The 12,224-nt window shown below is 39.9% G+C and overlaps 1 protein-coding gene across 3 annotated transcripts in view; it reads left to right on the top strand.

Moving 5' to 3' along the window:
• PLEKHA2 (pleckstrin homology domain containing A2) overlaps positions 1-12,224 on the top strand; it is a 102,989-nt gene that overhangs the window by 27,291 nt on the left and 63,474 nt on the right. The window contains exon 1 of one of the 3 annotated variants that reach the window (XM_070765376.1): positions 1,042-1,060. The exons of the other annotated variants lie outside the window; for them this stretch is intronic. The gene's annotated coding sequence lies outside the window, so the exon portion shown is untranslated. Of the gene's footprint in view, positions 1-1,041; positions 1,061-12,224 lie in introns of those variants that run through there. 3 annotated transcript variants of the gene reach the window in all.

Below are 12,224 nucleotides of genomic sequence, written 5' to 3' on the forward strand. Positions count from 1 at the left end.
CAAAGGACTTTGTTGAAAGAGGTGAACATCAGTGTCCCTGACTTCTACCCGAGCTTGTCTGCAAAGGAAAAGGGCGTGGTTGGCTCAGACCGAGCGTGCCCTACAAGCCGAGAAGTTAGCATGTGCCCCAGAACCTTTCTGCGCATTCCAGAACATCCTGTGCTTAAAGCTTCTGTGGTTGTAAAGTGGTTAACAGTCTCCACCCCTCAACTCTGGTTACAGAAGGAAAGGCTGTCACTTCGTACTTCTGAACGTGATAGCGAGCTGTCCGGGAGACCTTTGTTTCGCTGTCATCTTCTGTTTGGTGAGCTTTTGTTGGAGACGATGCTCCAGGCTGGCGTCAGCTTTTGATGTTGTCTGATCACATCTCAATTTAGAGAAGGACGAAGGGAACGCATTTAACTGCACAGTTCCCTTCAAGAGAGGCCAACGAAAAGGTAGGTTTCCTGAGCACACTGCTGTCACCCTGCAGTTGTGCAACGTGAACTCTTTTAATTGTTGAACAAGAAGTACAATACGCCTACTTTGGTTTTCTAAACTCCTTTCCAGCAGTCCCCAAAGATGCTGTCGATGGACTAGCCTGACCTTGGATCCTTTTTATCGTCCCCCCAATTTTTATGGGGACGAGGGCATGAATTAAATTTAGAGGAGCATTTCGGGATTTGCTCTTGGTACAGACACCATTGAGTGGTGTCCTCTCCGCCTGCAAAAAAACCCCAACCACAACAAAACTTGATTGCTTCATCGTACTTTTAAAGCAGAATTATTTTTCAACGTTGAAGTCCACGTATGTTCAATCTGCATTTTTCACTTGCTGTTCCTGGTGGATTTTTCTCAGCTGGCAAAACAAGGAGGGGTTTTCTGCCTTTGTGAGAGGTGCATTGATATTTCCCTGGAGAAACTAGAAAGAGAAAGTAACCATTATCTGGTTATTAGAGTATTACACTCCAGATTAACTTCCCAGTTGGCTGTGAAGATTGCGGGTGGATGTTGAACACGTTGCGTGCTCTCTCTCTCTCTCTGTTTATCCTGATCACTCTTAGAGATTTGTTTTGAAAAGGTGAGGGGAAAATTATTATTATTATTATTATTATTATTATTATTATTATTATTATTATTATTATTATTATCTGTTTATCCTGATCACTCTAGAGATTTGTTTTGAAAAGGGGAGGGGAAAATTATTATTATTATTATTATTATTATTATTATTATTATTATTATTATTATTCTCTGTTTATCCTGATCACTCTTAGAGATTTGGTTTGAAAAGGGGAGGGGAAAAATATTATTATTATTCACAAAAAAACAGTAATACACAGCAAACGATATTTAGAATAGAATAGAATAGAATTTTATTGGCCAAGTGTGATTGGACACACAAGGAATTTGTCTTGGTGCATATGCTCTCAGTGTACATAAAATAAAATATACATTTGTCAAGAATGATGTGGTACGACACTTAATGATTGTCATAGGGGTCAAATAAGCAACGAAGAAGCAATATTAATAAAAGTCTTAGGATATAAGCAACAAGTTACAGTCATGCAGTCAACATGGGAGGAAATGGGTGAAAGGAATGATGAGAAAAACTAGTAGAATAGAAGTGCAGATTTAGTAGAAAGTCTGACAGTGTTGAGGGAATTATTTGTTTAGTAGAGTGATGGCGTTCAGGAAAAAACTGTTCTTGTGTCTAGTTGTCTTGGTGTGCAGTGCTCTGTAGCAACGTTTTGAGGGTAGGAGTTGAAACAGTTTGTGTCCAGGATGTGAGGGGTCAGTAAATATTTTCCCCACCCTCTTTTTGACTCGTGCAGTATACAGGTCCTCAATGGAAGGCAGGTTGGCAGCAATTGCTTTAATATGCTGGATTTCATATCACAATAGCACAAGTCGAACACTTCCCGACCGTCTAGGACTGTGTGATGTATTTTCCTATGATGCGTGCAGATGCAAGGACGGTGGCCTTTTGCAACTGACAGACCGTGATTTTGTCAATGTTTATTGTTTTCAAATGCCGGCTGAGGTCTTTTGGGACAGCACCCAGTGTGCCAATTACCACTGGGACCACCTGTACTGGTTTATGCCAGAGTCGTTGTAGTTTGATTTTAAGATCCTGATATCGGCTAAGTTTTTCTTGTTGTTTTTCATCAATTCGATGGCTTTTTGTTTCTTTTCCACAATCGTGAGGTCCTGTGTATTGTGTTCTAAAACCAGTTTGAATTCGAAAGTCCCAAAGTATTTTGGCATGTTTGTTTTCAACTGTTTTCTCAGGTTTATGATCGCATCAGTTCTTTACCACTGGTAAGTGGTATAGTTGTGACAAAGGCTCCAATGAAGCATTTGGGCCACATAGTTGTACCTTTGTTTGCTGTCCATCTGTGCAATTTACTTGCAACTGCTAAGGATGTGATCGCACGAATCCCAGCGGCCAATAAGGTCCCACAGAATTTTTTTTTTAAAATTTATTCTTTGTCCAATATACAATACATATGGAAAAGACTAGGCATTAAGTAATATATATAAAGATAGAAGGAAAAAGAGGATATATATGATATAAGAGATAAGGAGAGAATATATATGATATATGTATATATATATATATGTATACAGATAGATAGACAGACAGACAGACAGACAGACAGACAGACAGACAGACAGACAGACAGATAGATAGATAGATAGATAGATAGATAAGGGAAGGGAAGACAATTGGACAGGGGACGATAGGCACATCAGTGCACTTATATACGCCCCTTACTGGCCTCTTAGGAACCTGGAGAGGTCAATTGTGGAGAGTCTAAGGGAGAAATGTTGGGGGTTGGGAGTTGACACTATTGAGTCTGGTAATGAGTTCCACGCTTCGACAACTCGATTGTTAAAGTCGTATTTTTTACAGTCAAGTTTGGAGCGGTTAATATTAAGTTTGAATCTGTTGAGTGCTCTCGCAATACTTAAATCGTGTTTTAGGCGCCGCAGTTCTAAGCTTTCTAGACCCAGGATAGTTAGCCTTCTCCGGGTCCCATCGACTAAACAATGTCGTCTGGCGGGCCCCAGGGGAAGAGCCTTCTCTGTGGCGGCCCCGGCTCTCTGGAATCAACTCCCCCCGGAGATTAGAACTGCTCCCAACCTCCTTGTCTTCCGTAAACTACTTAAGACCCACCTATACCGCCAGGCATGGGGGATTTGAGACACCTTTCCCCCAGGCTTATTATAATTTATGTTTGGTATGTATGTGCTGTTTGGTTTTTAATTATGATAGGGTTTTTAGTTTTTTTAAATATTAGATTTGTGCCATTATAATATTGTTTTTATCATTGTTGTGAGCCGCCCCAAGTCTTTGGAGAGGGGAAGCATACAAATCTAATAAATTATTATTATTATTATTATTATTATTATTATTATTATTATTATTATTAATTGTCTCATCAGGTTCCTTGCTGATTTTTCGATCCTGGCCTTAATTGCCTTTGTTCTGATTGCTTTCTCCTGGGTTGAAAGAATCAATACTTCTGTCTTCTTCTTCAGTGTTCCATTAGTGAGCCATAACCAAGTCTTCTCCTTATCAACTTTCTCTCAACTCCTTATTTTTATTTTTTATTTTTTATTTTTATTTTTATTATTTTTATTATTATTATTATTATTATTATTATTATTATTATTATTATTATTATTATGTCATTACAACACAGCAAACGAGATCACTATGCTGGATTTCGTATTTCATCACCAGTCGGGCTCTTCCTAAGCACCTAGGACTGTATGATGTAGCGGCGAATTATGTTTGCCGATCCCAGTAAAGCGGCCTTTTGCAATTGACAGGTGGAGATTTTGTCAATTCCGATGGTTTTCAAATGTCCGCTGAGATCCTTTGGCACTGCGCCCAGCGTGCCAAGTACCACTGGGACCACTTTCACTGGCTTATGTCAGAGTCGTTGCAGCTCGATTTTTAGATCTTCGTATTTCACTAATTTCTCTAGCTGCTTCTCCTCAATTCTGCTGTCTCCTGGGATTGCGATGTCGATGATCCATCCTTTCTTTTTCTCCACGATCACAATGTCTGGTGTGTTATGCTTCAGAATTCGGTCAGTCGGAAGTCAGAAGTCCCACAATAGCTTTGCTTGCTCATTTTCGACCACTTTTTCGGGCTTATGATCCCACCAGTTCTTTGCCACTGGTAAATGGTAGTTCCGGCACAAGTTCCAGTGGATCATCTGTGCCACAGCATCATGTCTATGCTTGTAGTCAGTCTGTGCGATCTTTTTGCAGCAGCTGAGTATGTGATCGATTGTTTCATCTGTTTTCATTATTATTATTATTATTATTATTATTATTATTATTATTATTTATGATTCATTGTATCATGAACCAGATGTTCAGACTGCACCTTGTTAGAGGTAACTTGGTAGGAGATAAGCTGTTCTGAGTATTATTACTGTGGTTTGTTGCACAGTCCCCCAGATGTTTAGATACAACTGGACCTTTTTATCCACCTCATCAAGTCCTCTCTGAAGATCAGAGATAAGTAGATGGTGCCGTTAGGTGATGTTAAAGATGCCATTGCAGAATCTAAGCTGTTCCAAGAAGCGCTGCCTTTTGCAGTTGGCTGGTGATGACTTTCTGGTGTTCAAGTGATTGTTCTTTGTTATCTATTGGTCATCCAGGTTCAAGGGTCTTGGGGCAGTAGTTGTATAGCCCTCCATGTAACTCTTTGGAAGCACTTTTGGGTGAGAGAATCCAGCAAATGGTCCCAGTTTTACCTGGACGCTTTAGTTGGGTATTGAAAGGAGTGCTACCAGATACAATGCCAGCCTTTACTGATACGGTAGAGAAAGCCATTGTTTTCATTCTGGAAGGGAGACATCAGAAATCTTAAAATAGAAATCTGAAGTATTCTGCTAATCTTAATGCATTATTCTTGGGGGGGGGGCTATATTTTAGTTAATTAAAGGAGTATAGATGCAGTCCTTCCTTCCCTCTTTCTGTTTGTCTTCCTTCCTTCCTCCCTTCCTTCCCTCCTTCCTTCCTTCTTTCCTTCCTTTCCTTTCTTTCTCCCTCCTTCCTTCTTTCCTTCCTTTCCTTTCCTTTCTTTCTCCTTCCTTCTTTCCTTCCTTCCTTCCTTCTTTCCTTTCTTTCTCCCTTCCTCCTTCCTTCCTTCCTTCTTTCCTTTCCTTCTCCCTCCTTCCTTTCTTCTTTCCTTCCTTTCCTTTTTTTCTCCCTCCCTCCTTCCTTCCTTCCTTCCTTCTTTCCTTCCTTTCCTTTCTTTCTCCCTCCTTCCTTCCTTTCCTTTCTTTCTCCCTCCTTCCTTCCTTCTTTCTTTCTTTCTCTTCCTTCCTTTCCTCCCTCCCTCCCTCCCTCTCTCCCTTCTTTCTTTCTTTTTCTTTCTTTCTCACTTTCTCACTTTCTCCTTCCTTCCATTCAATTACTCATTCATTCATTTCCTGTGTCACTTCTTTACCAGAAACTGAATGATGTAGACAGTGTTGAAGCTATACGCAGTGTATCTCAACCTATAACTTTGTTGCTTGTATCCTTAACAATTTATATCGACTAGTAATACGCTTAATATGATTTGATTGCTTATTTGTACCTGGACTATCATTAAGTGTTGTATCTTATGATTCTTGATGAACTTATATTTTCCTTTATGTGCACTGAGAGCATATGCACCAAGACAAATTCCTTGTGGGTCCAATCATATAAAATTCTATTCTATTCTATTTGCTATTTTCATTATTTTCTATTGTGTTCTAATTTGCAGTTCTGTTCTGTTCTGTTCTGTTCTATTCTGTCCAATCACATTTGGCCAATAAAATTCTATTCTATTCTGTTCTCTATTTTCTATTATTATTTTCTATTTTCTATTGTTTTTTTTTTAATTTTGCAGTTCTGTTCTGTTCTATTCCCTGTCGGTCCAATCACACTTGGCCAATAAAATTCTATCCTATCCTATCCTACCCTACTCTATCCTATCCTATTCTATCCTATGTATTCAGTGTTGATGTTATATGCAGTGTCTCTCAACCTCAGCAATTTTAAGATATTTACACTCCAACTCCCAGTGTTTCCCAGTCAGCTAGGAAATTCTGAGAGCTTAAAGTTGCCAAGGTTTAATAAAACAGTATTTATAAGGATTAAAAACAATATCTTTAATGGCAATTCAATGGAGTTTTGTGCCACAGATGACTTTGGTGTTGTGGGAACGTTTTTGCATGGCCCTTCAGCAAGGATTCAGATGCACATGGTAAGGGTATGTACCATGGGTGTCCAACCTTGGCAACTTTAAGACTTGTGGACTACAACTCCCAGAATTCCTCAGCCAGCAAAGTCTTTGAGTCCATAAGTATTAAAGTTGCCAGGGTTGGAGACCCCAAGTATGTACTATGACAAGATTTCCAGCCTTGATGTGTGGCCAATGCGTTGGTTGCAGCTGACGCTTGGAGTCATTTACTTCCAGCTCTTCGCCCTGTCTTGTTCTCACCACCATATTTTTATTTTATTTTAGTCATTTGTCCAATACAGAAATACATAGGAAGAAAAATAGACACGTGGTAATATATATAAGGGTAAAAGTGAACTTAGAGGAGAGGATATATGAAGGAAGAGAATATATATGATAGGTGAAAGAAAGGAGAGACAATTGGACAGGGGAAGAAAGGCACACCAGTACACTTATGTACGCCCCTTCCTGGCCTCTTAGGAACCTGGAGAGGTCAATCGTGGAGAGTCTAAGGGAGAAATGTTGGGGGTTAGGGGTTGACACTATTGAGTCCGGTAATGAGTTCCACGCTTCGATAACTCGATTGTTGAAATCATATTTTTTACAGTCAAGTTTGGAGCGGGTCGTATTAAGTTTGAATCTGTTTTGTGCTCTTGTGTTGTTGCGGTTGAAGCTGAAGTAGTCATTGACCGGTAGGACGTTGCAGCATATGATCTTGTGGGCAATACTCAAATCGTGTTTTAGGCGCCGTAGTTCGAGGCTTTCTAGGCCCAGGATTGTTAGTCTGTTTTCGTAGGATATTCTGTTTCGAGTGGAGGAGTGAAGAGCTCTTCTGGTGAAATATCTTTGGACATTTTCAAGGGTGTTGATGTCTGAGATGTGGTATGGGTTCCAGACAGATGAGCAGTAGTCTAGGATGGGTCTGGCAAAAGTTTTGTAGGCTCTTGTGAGTAGTGTGAGATTGCCTGAGCAGAAGCTGCGTAGGATCAGGTTAACAACTCTAGAAGCTTTTTTGGCGATATTGTTGCAGTGGGCTTTGGCACTTAGTCATTCGATATTAGTATTCCAAGGTCTTTTACTGAGTGTGGGTTAGCTGTGAGAGATTGTTTATTCAGTTCCTATGTGTGGTTTGTATTATTTTTGCCGATGTGAAGGGTAGAGCATTTGTTGGTTGATATTTGAAGTTGCCAGGTGTTAGACCAGTCTGAGACAAAGTCCAGGTCTTTTTGGAGAGTGAGTGTGTTGTCAGTGGTGTTGAAAAGTTTCACATCGTCGGCAAAAAGAACACAGTTGCTTTCGATATGGTCACAGAGGTCATTGATGTAGAGAATGAAGAGAGTAGGACCTAGTACGCTTCCCTGGGGAACGTCGCTAAGAAGGAATCTTGTAGTACCTACCACATCTGTCGTGCAGAAGCTACTTCCTTCCTTTCCTGTAACATACTACCAGATTAACTAACTTTAGAAAAACAAAAGAGAAACTTCTTATTTTTAGTTTGCAAATGTTGTGTGTGTGTGTGTTTTTAAAAAAAACAAAAGGTGCAGTTTTAATTTCCTTTTAATTGCACACCACCCAAAGCCGTTTGGTGCAAGAGGGCGGCCTTGTAAACCATGATGAATAAAGGAATAAATGCAATAGGTTGGCATCTTTAATCTCGCGGTTGCAAAGCTCTCTACGTGGGTGATTCCCTTGGGGAAAACTCCGACGCAGCTGTGGCTTGAAAGCACCCTTTCTCTCCCCAGTCTAAGGGCTTAATAAATATTTATATTATTTTATGATGATAGAACGTTATATTATTTTATGATGACAGATAATACAGCTAATATAGCAGTGGCAGGGCCTGCTGGTTAAAGGGCACAGGGAGTTGCCTTTTGCAAAGTCCAACCACTGGTCCATCTGACTCAGTATTGTCTATAGTCATAATTATTATCCAACATATATAAAGATTAGATTAGATTAGATTTATTGGATTTATATGCCGCCCCTCTCCGAAAACTCGGGGCGGCTCACAACAAGATAAAAACAATACATAATAACAAATCCAATACCCACCAATCCAATTACAATTTTAAGCTAAAAATTCATAAAAACAACCCCAGAATATTAAAACACGCATACAATCAATCTAACACCAAAACAACATGGGCAAGGGGGAGATGTTTCAGTTCCCCCATGCCTGACGGCAGAGGTGGGTTTTAAGGAGTTTGCGAAAGGTAAGGAGGGTGGGGGCAACCCTAATCTCACGGGGGAGCTGGTTCCAGAGGGTCAGAGCCACCACAGAGAAGGCTCTTCCCCTGGGTCCCGCCAGACGGCATTGTTTAGTCGACGGGACCCGGAGAAGGCCAACTCTGTGGGACCGAACCGGTCGCTGGGATTCGTGCGGCAGAAGGCGGTCCCGGAGATATTCTGGTCCGGTGCCATGAAGGGCTTTATAGGTCATAACCAACACTTTGAATTGTGACCGGAAACTGATCGGCAACCAATGCAGACTGCGGAGTGTTGGAGTGATATGGGCATACTTAGAGAAGCCCATAATTGCTCTCGCAGCTGCATTCTGCACGATCTGAAGTTTCCGAACACTTTTCAAAGGTAGCCCCATGTAGAGAGCGTTAGAAGTAGTCGAGTCTCGAGGTGATGAGGGCATGAGTGACTGTGAGCAATGACTCCCGGTCCAAGTAGGGCCACAACTGGCGCACCAGGCGAACCTGGGCAAACGCCCCCCTCGCCACAGCTGAAAGGTGTTTCTCTAATGTGAGCAAATCTATCAAATCATAACAAATCTATCCATAAATTGGTAAGGCCACGCTTGGAATACTGCATTCAGTTTTGGCCACCACAATGCAAAAAGGATGTTGAGACTCTGGAAAGAGTACAGAGAAGAGCAACAAAGAGGGTTAGGGGACTGGAGGCTAAACCATATGAAGAACAATTGCAGGAACTGGGTATGTCTAGTTTAATGAGAAGAAGGACCAGGGGAGACATGATAGCAGTGTTCCAAAAATCTCAGGGGTTGCCACATAGAAGAGGGAGTCAGACTATTCTCTAAAGCACCTGAGGTTAGAACAAGAAGAAATGGGTGGAAAGTAACAAGGAGAGAAGCAATTTAGAACTAAGGAAAAATTTCCTGAGAGTTAGAACAATTAACCAGTGGAACAGCTTGCCTCCAGAAGTTGTGAATACTGTACTGCAACACTAGAAGTTTTTAAGATGATGTTGGATAACCATTTGTCTAAAATAGTGTAGGGTTTCCTGCCTAAGCAGAGGGTTGGACTAGAAGACCTCCAAGGTCCCTTCCAACTCTATTATTATTATTATTATTATTATTATTATTATTATTATTATTATTATTATTATCATCATCATCATCATCATCATCAACATTATCATTATCATTATTTTTAATTACTTTTATTAATATTGATTGTTTCCTGATTGCTTATTTGACCCCTAGGACAACCATTAAGTGTTTTTCCACATGATTCTTGACAAATGTATCTTTTCTTTTATGTACACTGAGACCATATTTATTTATTTATTCGATGTTTATGCCGCCCGTCTCCTTAGACTCAGGGTGGCTTACAGCATGTTAGCAATAAACACGATTTAAGTATTGCCCGCAAGATCATATGCTTCAACGTCCGGACTCAATAGTGTCAACCCCATTTCTCCCTTAGACTATCCACGATTGACCTCTCCAGGTTCCTAAGAGGTCAGTAAGGGGCGTACATAAGTGCAGTAGTGTGCCTTTCGTCCCCTGTCCAATTGTCTTTCCTTTATCTCATATATCATATATATTTTCTTCCTTTCATATATCTTCTCCTCTATTTTTACTTATTATCTTTATATATATTACTTTATGTCTATTCTCTTCCATATGTATTGTGTATTGGACAAATGAATAAATAAAAAAATAAAAAAATAAATAGCACTTTTTTAACAGAGCCAGCATATTGCCTACACAATCTGGATCCTCAAGACAAATTCCTGGTGTGTCCAATCACACTTGGCCAATAAAGAATTCTACTCTACTCTATTTTATTATTATTATTATTATTATTATTATTATTATTATTATTATTATTGTTGTTGTTGTTGTTATTGTTAGTAGTAGTAGTACTAGTAGTACTAGTACTACTACTAGTAGTAGTATATGCTGGAATAATTTATGCATATTATGGTGGCTCTGCCTGGACGTTACTATTTTCTTGGCTTTAACCCTCTGCACATGGACGAAGCCTTCTGCGCATGGGCAGAGGGTGAAAAAGCACATGTGACAGTCATGCACACATATGCACACTCCTGAACTGGTAGGGAAAGTTCATTCCTGATATAAACACTATTGAAAAAATCTTCATCCCGGTTACCAGGAAGGTATAGGACATCAAACATCTTCATTTGCTATTAGAGAACTGGGAGCCTGACCTATTTTTTGCTTCAAACAATCACTGATCTAACTTTAAGAAATCATACAGATAGTTTTTGATTTGCAATAGTTCGCTTGGTGACCATTTGAAATTACAACGGCAGTTGTAAAAAAAATTTAAAAAAACTTAGAGCATTTTTTACACTTCCTGCATGACTTTTGACGCATTCTCTATATTTGCATTCGAATTAGTATATTCAGATCCGGGCATTTTCTGTTCTTATTGCATTAGTTGACAGTGTTAATTCCGCTTTCTGAATTACTCAACCAGTGTGCGAAAGGATTCCTTGAGAAACTCCAGATATGAAAGGGGGAAATGGGGGGAAAAAACCTCCCCAGCAAAAAACGGCTACCGTATCATTTAGGAAAGCAAAAATGACTAATTTACATTTCCCCTGAATTTTGGGGAGAGTCTAATAATAGATTTTTTCAAACGTTTCCTTTAGAAAAGAGAAACACTCTTGAATTTTTTTAGGGACTTGCCCTCTGGCTGCTAGTCAGCTGGTGAGTTTGGGTTTGCCATGGCAAACTACCAGCCAGGCAAGGAGAAGGAATCAACGGCGGCAAAAAAACTACGTTTCCCCTGGGTCACATTTCCCCCTTGGGGGGGGACGCTCCACTATTGGAGAAACACTGGGTTAAGGCAAAATACCTCTGAGTGATTTGGCAAAGAATTTTTTTTCCTCTCCAATCACAGTACAATAAAAATTATAACAACAACATCAAATTGTTTTACAATAAATCAATTTCAGGATGTTATAGAATACAATGCTACCACCTTCACTTTTGACATCTGAATAAAAAGAGCTGCCCAATTTTTTTAATGCTATAGAAATATACTATTAGCTAAGACTCCATTTAAGCTGTTCCGAATTCTAGTACTGTATCTCACATTGAATAGGCTGAAATTTATTTATTTATTTATTTATTTATTTATTTATTTACTTATTTATTTATCCAATACACAAATACATAGGAAGAAAAATAGACATGTAGTAATATATATAAGGGTAAAGTGAACTTAGAGGAGGGGATATATGAAAGAAAGAAAATATATATGATAAGTGAGAGAAAGGAAAGACAATTGGACAGGGGACGAAAGGCACACCAGGGCACTTATCTCTCCTAATCGCTCCCGTATCAATTTTATTTATTTATTTATTTATTAGATTTGTATGCCACCCCTCTCTGTAGACTCGGGGCAGCTCACAGCAACAATAAAACAATGTACGACAAATCTAATAATTTTAAAATCACTAAAAAACCCATTATTAAAAGCAAGCGTACACACAACCATACCATGCATAAACTGTATAGACCTGGGGCAGATGTCTCAATTCCCCCATGCCTGACGGCAGAGATGGGTTTTAAGGAGTTTGCGAAAGGCAAGGAGGGTGGGGGCAGTTCTAATCTCCTGGGGGAGCTGGTTCCAGAGGGTCGGGGCCGCCACAGAGAAGGCTCTTCCCCTGGGTCCCGCCAAACAATATTGTTTATCCTTCTCTGTGGCCCTCTGGAATCAACTCCCCCCCTGGAGATTAGAACTGCCCCCACCCTCCTTGCCCTTTGCAAACTCCTTAAAGACCC

The sequence above is a fragment of the Erythrolamprus reginae genome, chromosome 12 (assembly GCF_031021105.1).
Source record: "Erythrolamprus reginae isolate rEryReg1 chromosome 12, rEryReg1.hap1, whole genome shotgun sequence".
Classification (NCBI taxonomy): domain Eukaryota; kingdom Metazoa; phylum Chordata; class Lepidosauria; order Squamata; family Dipsadidae; genus Erythrolamprus; species Erythrolamprus reginae.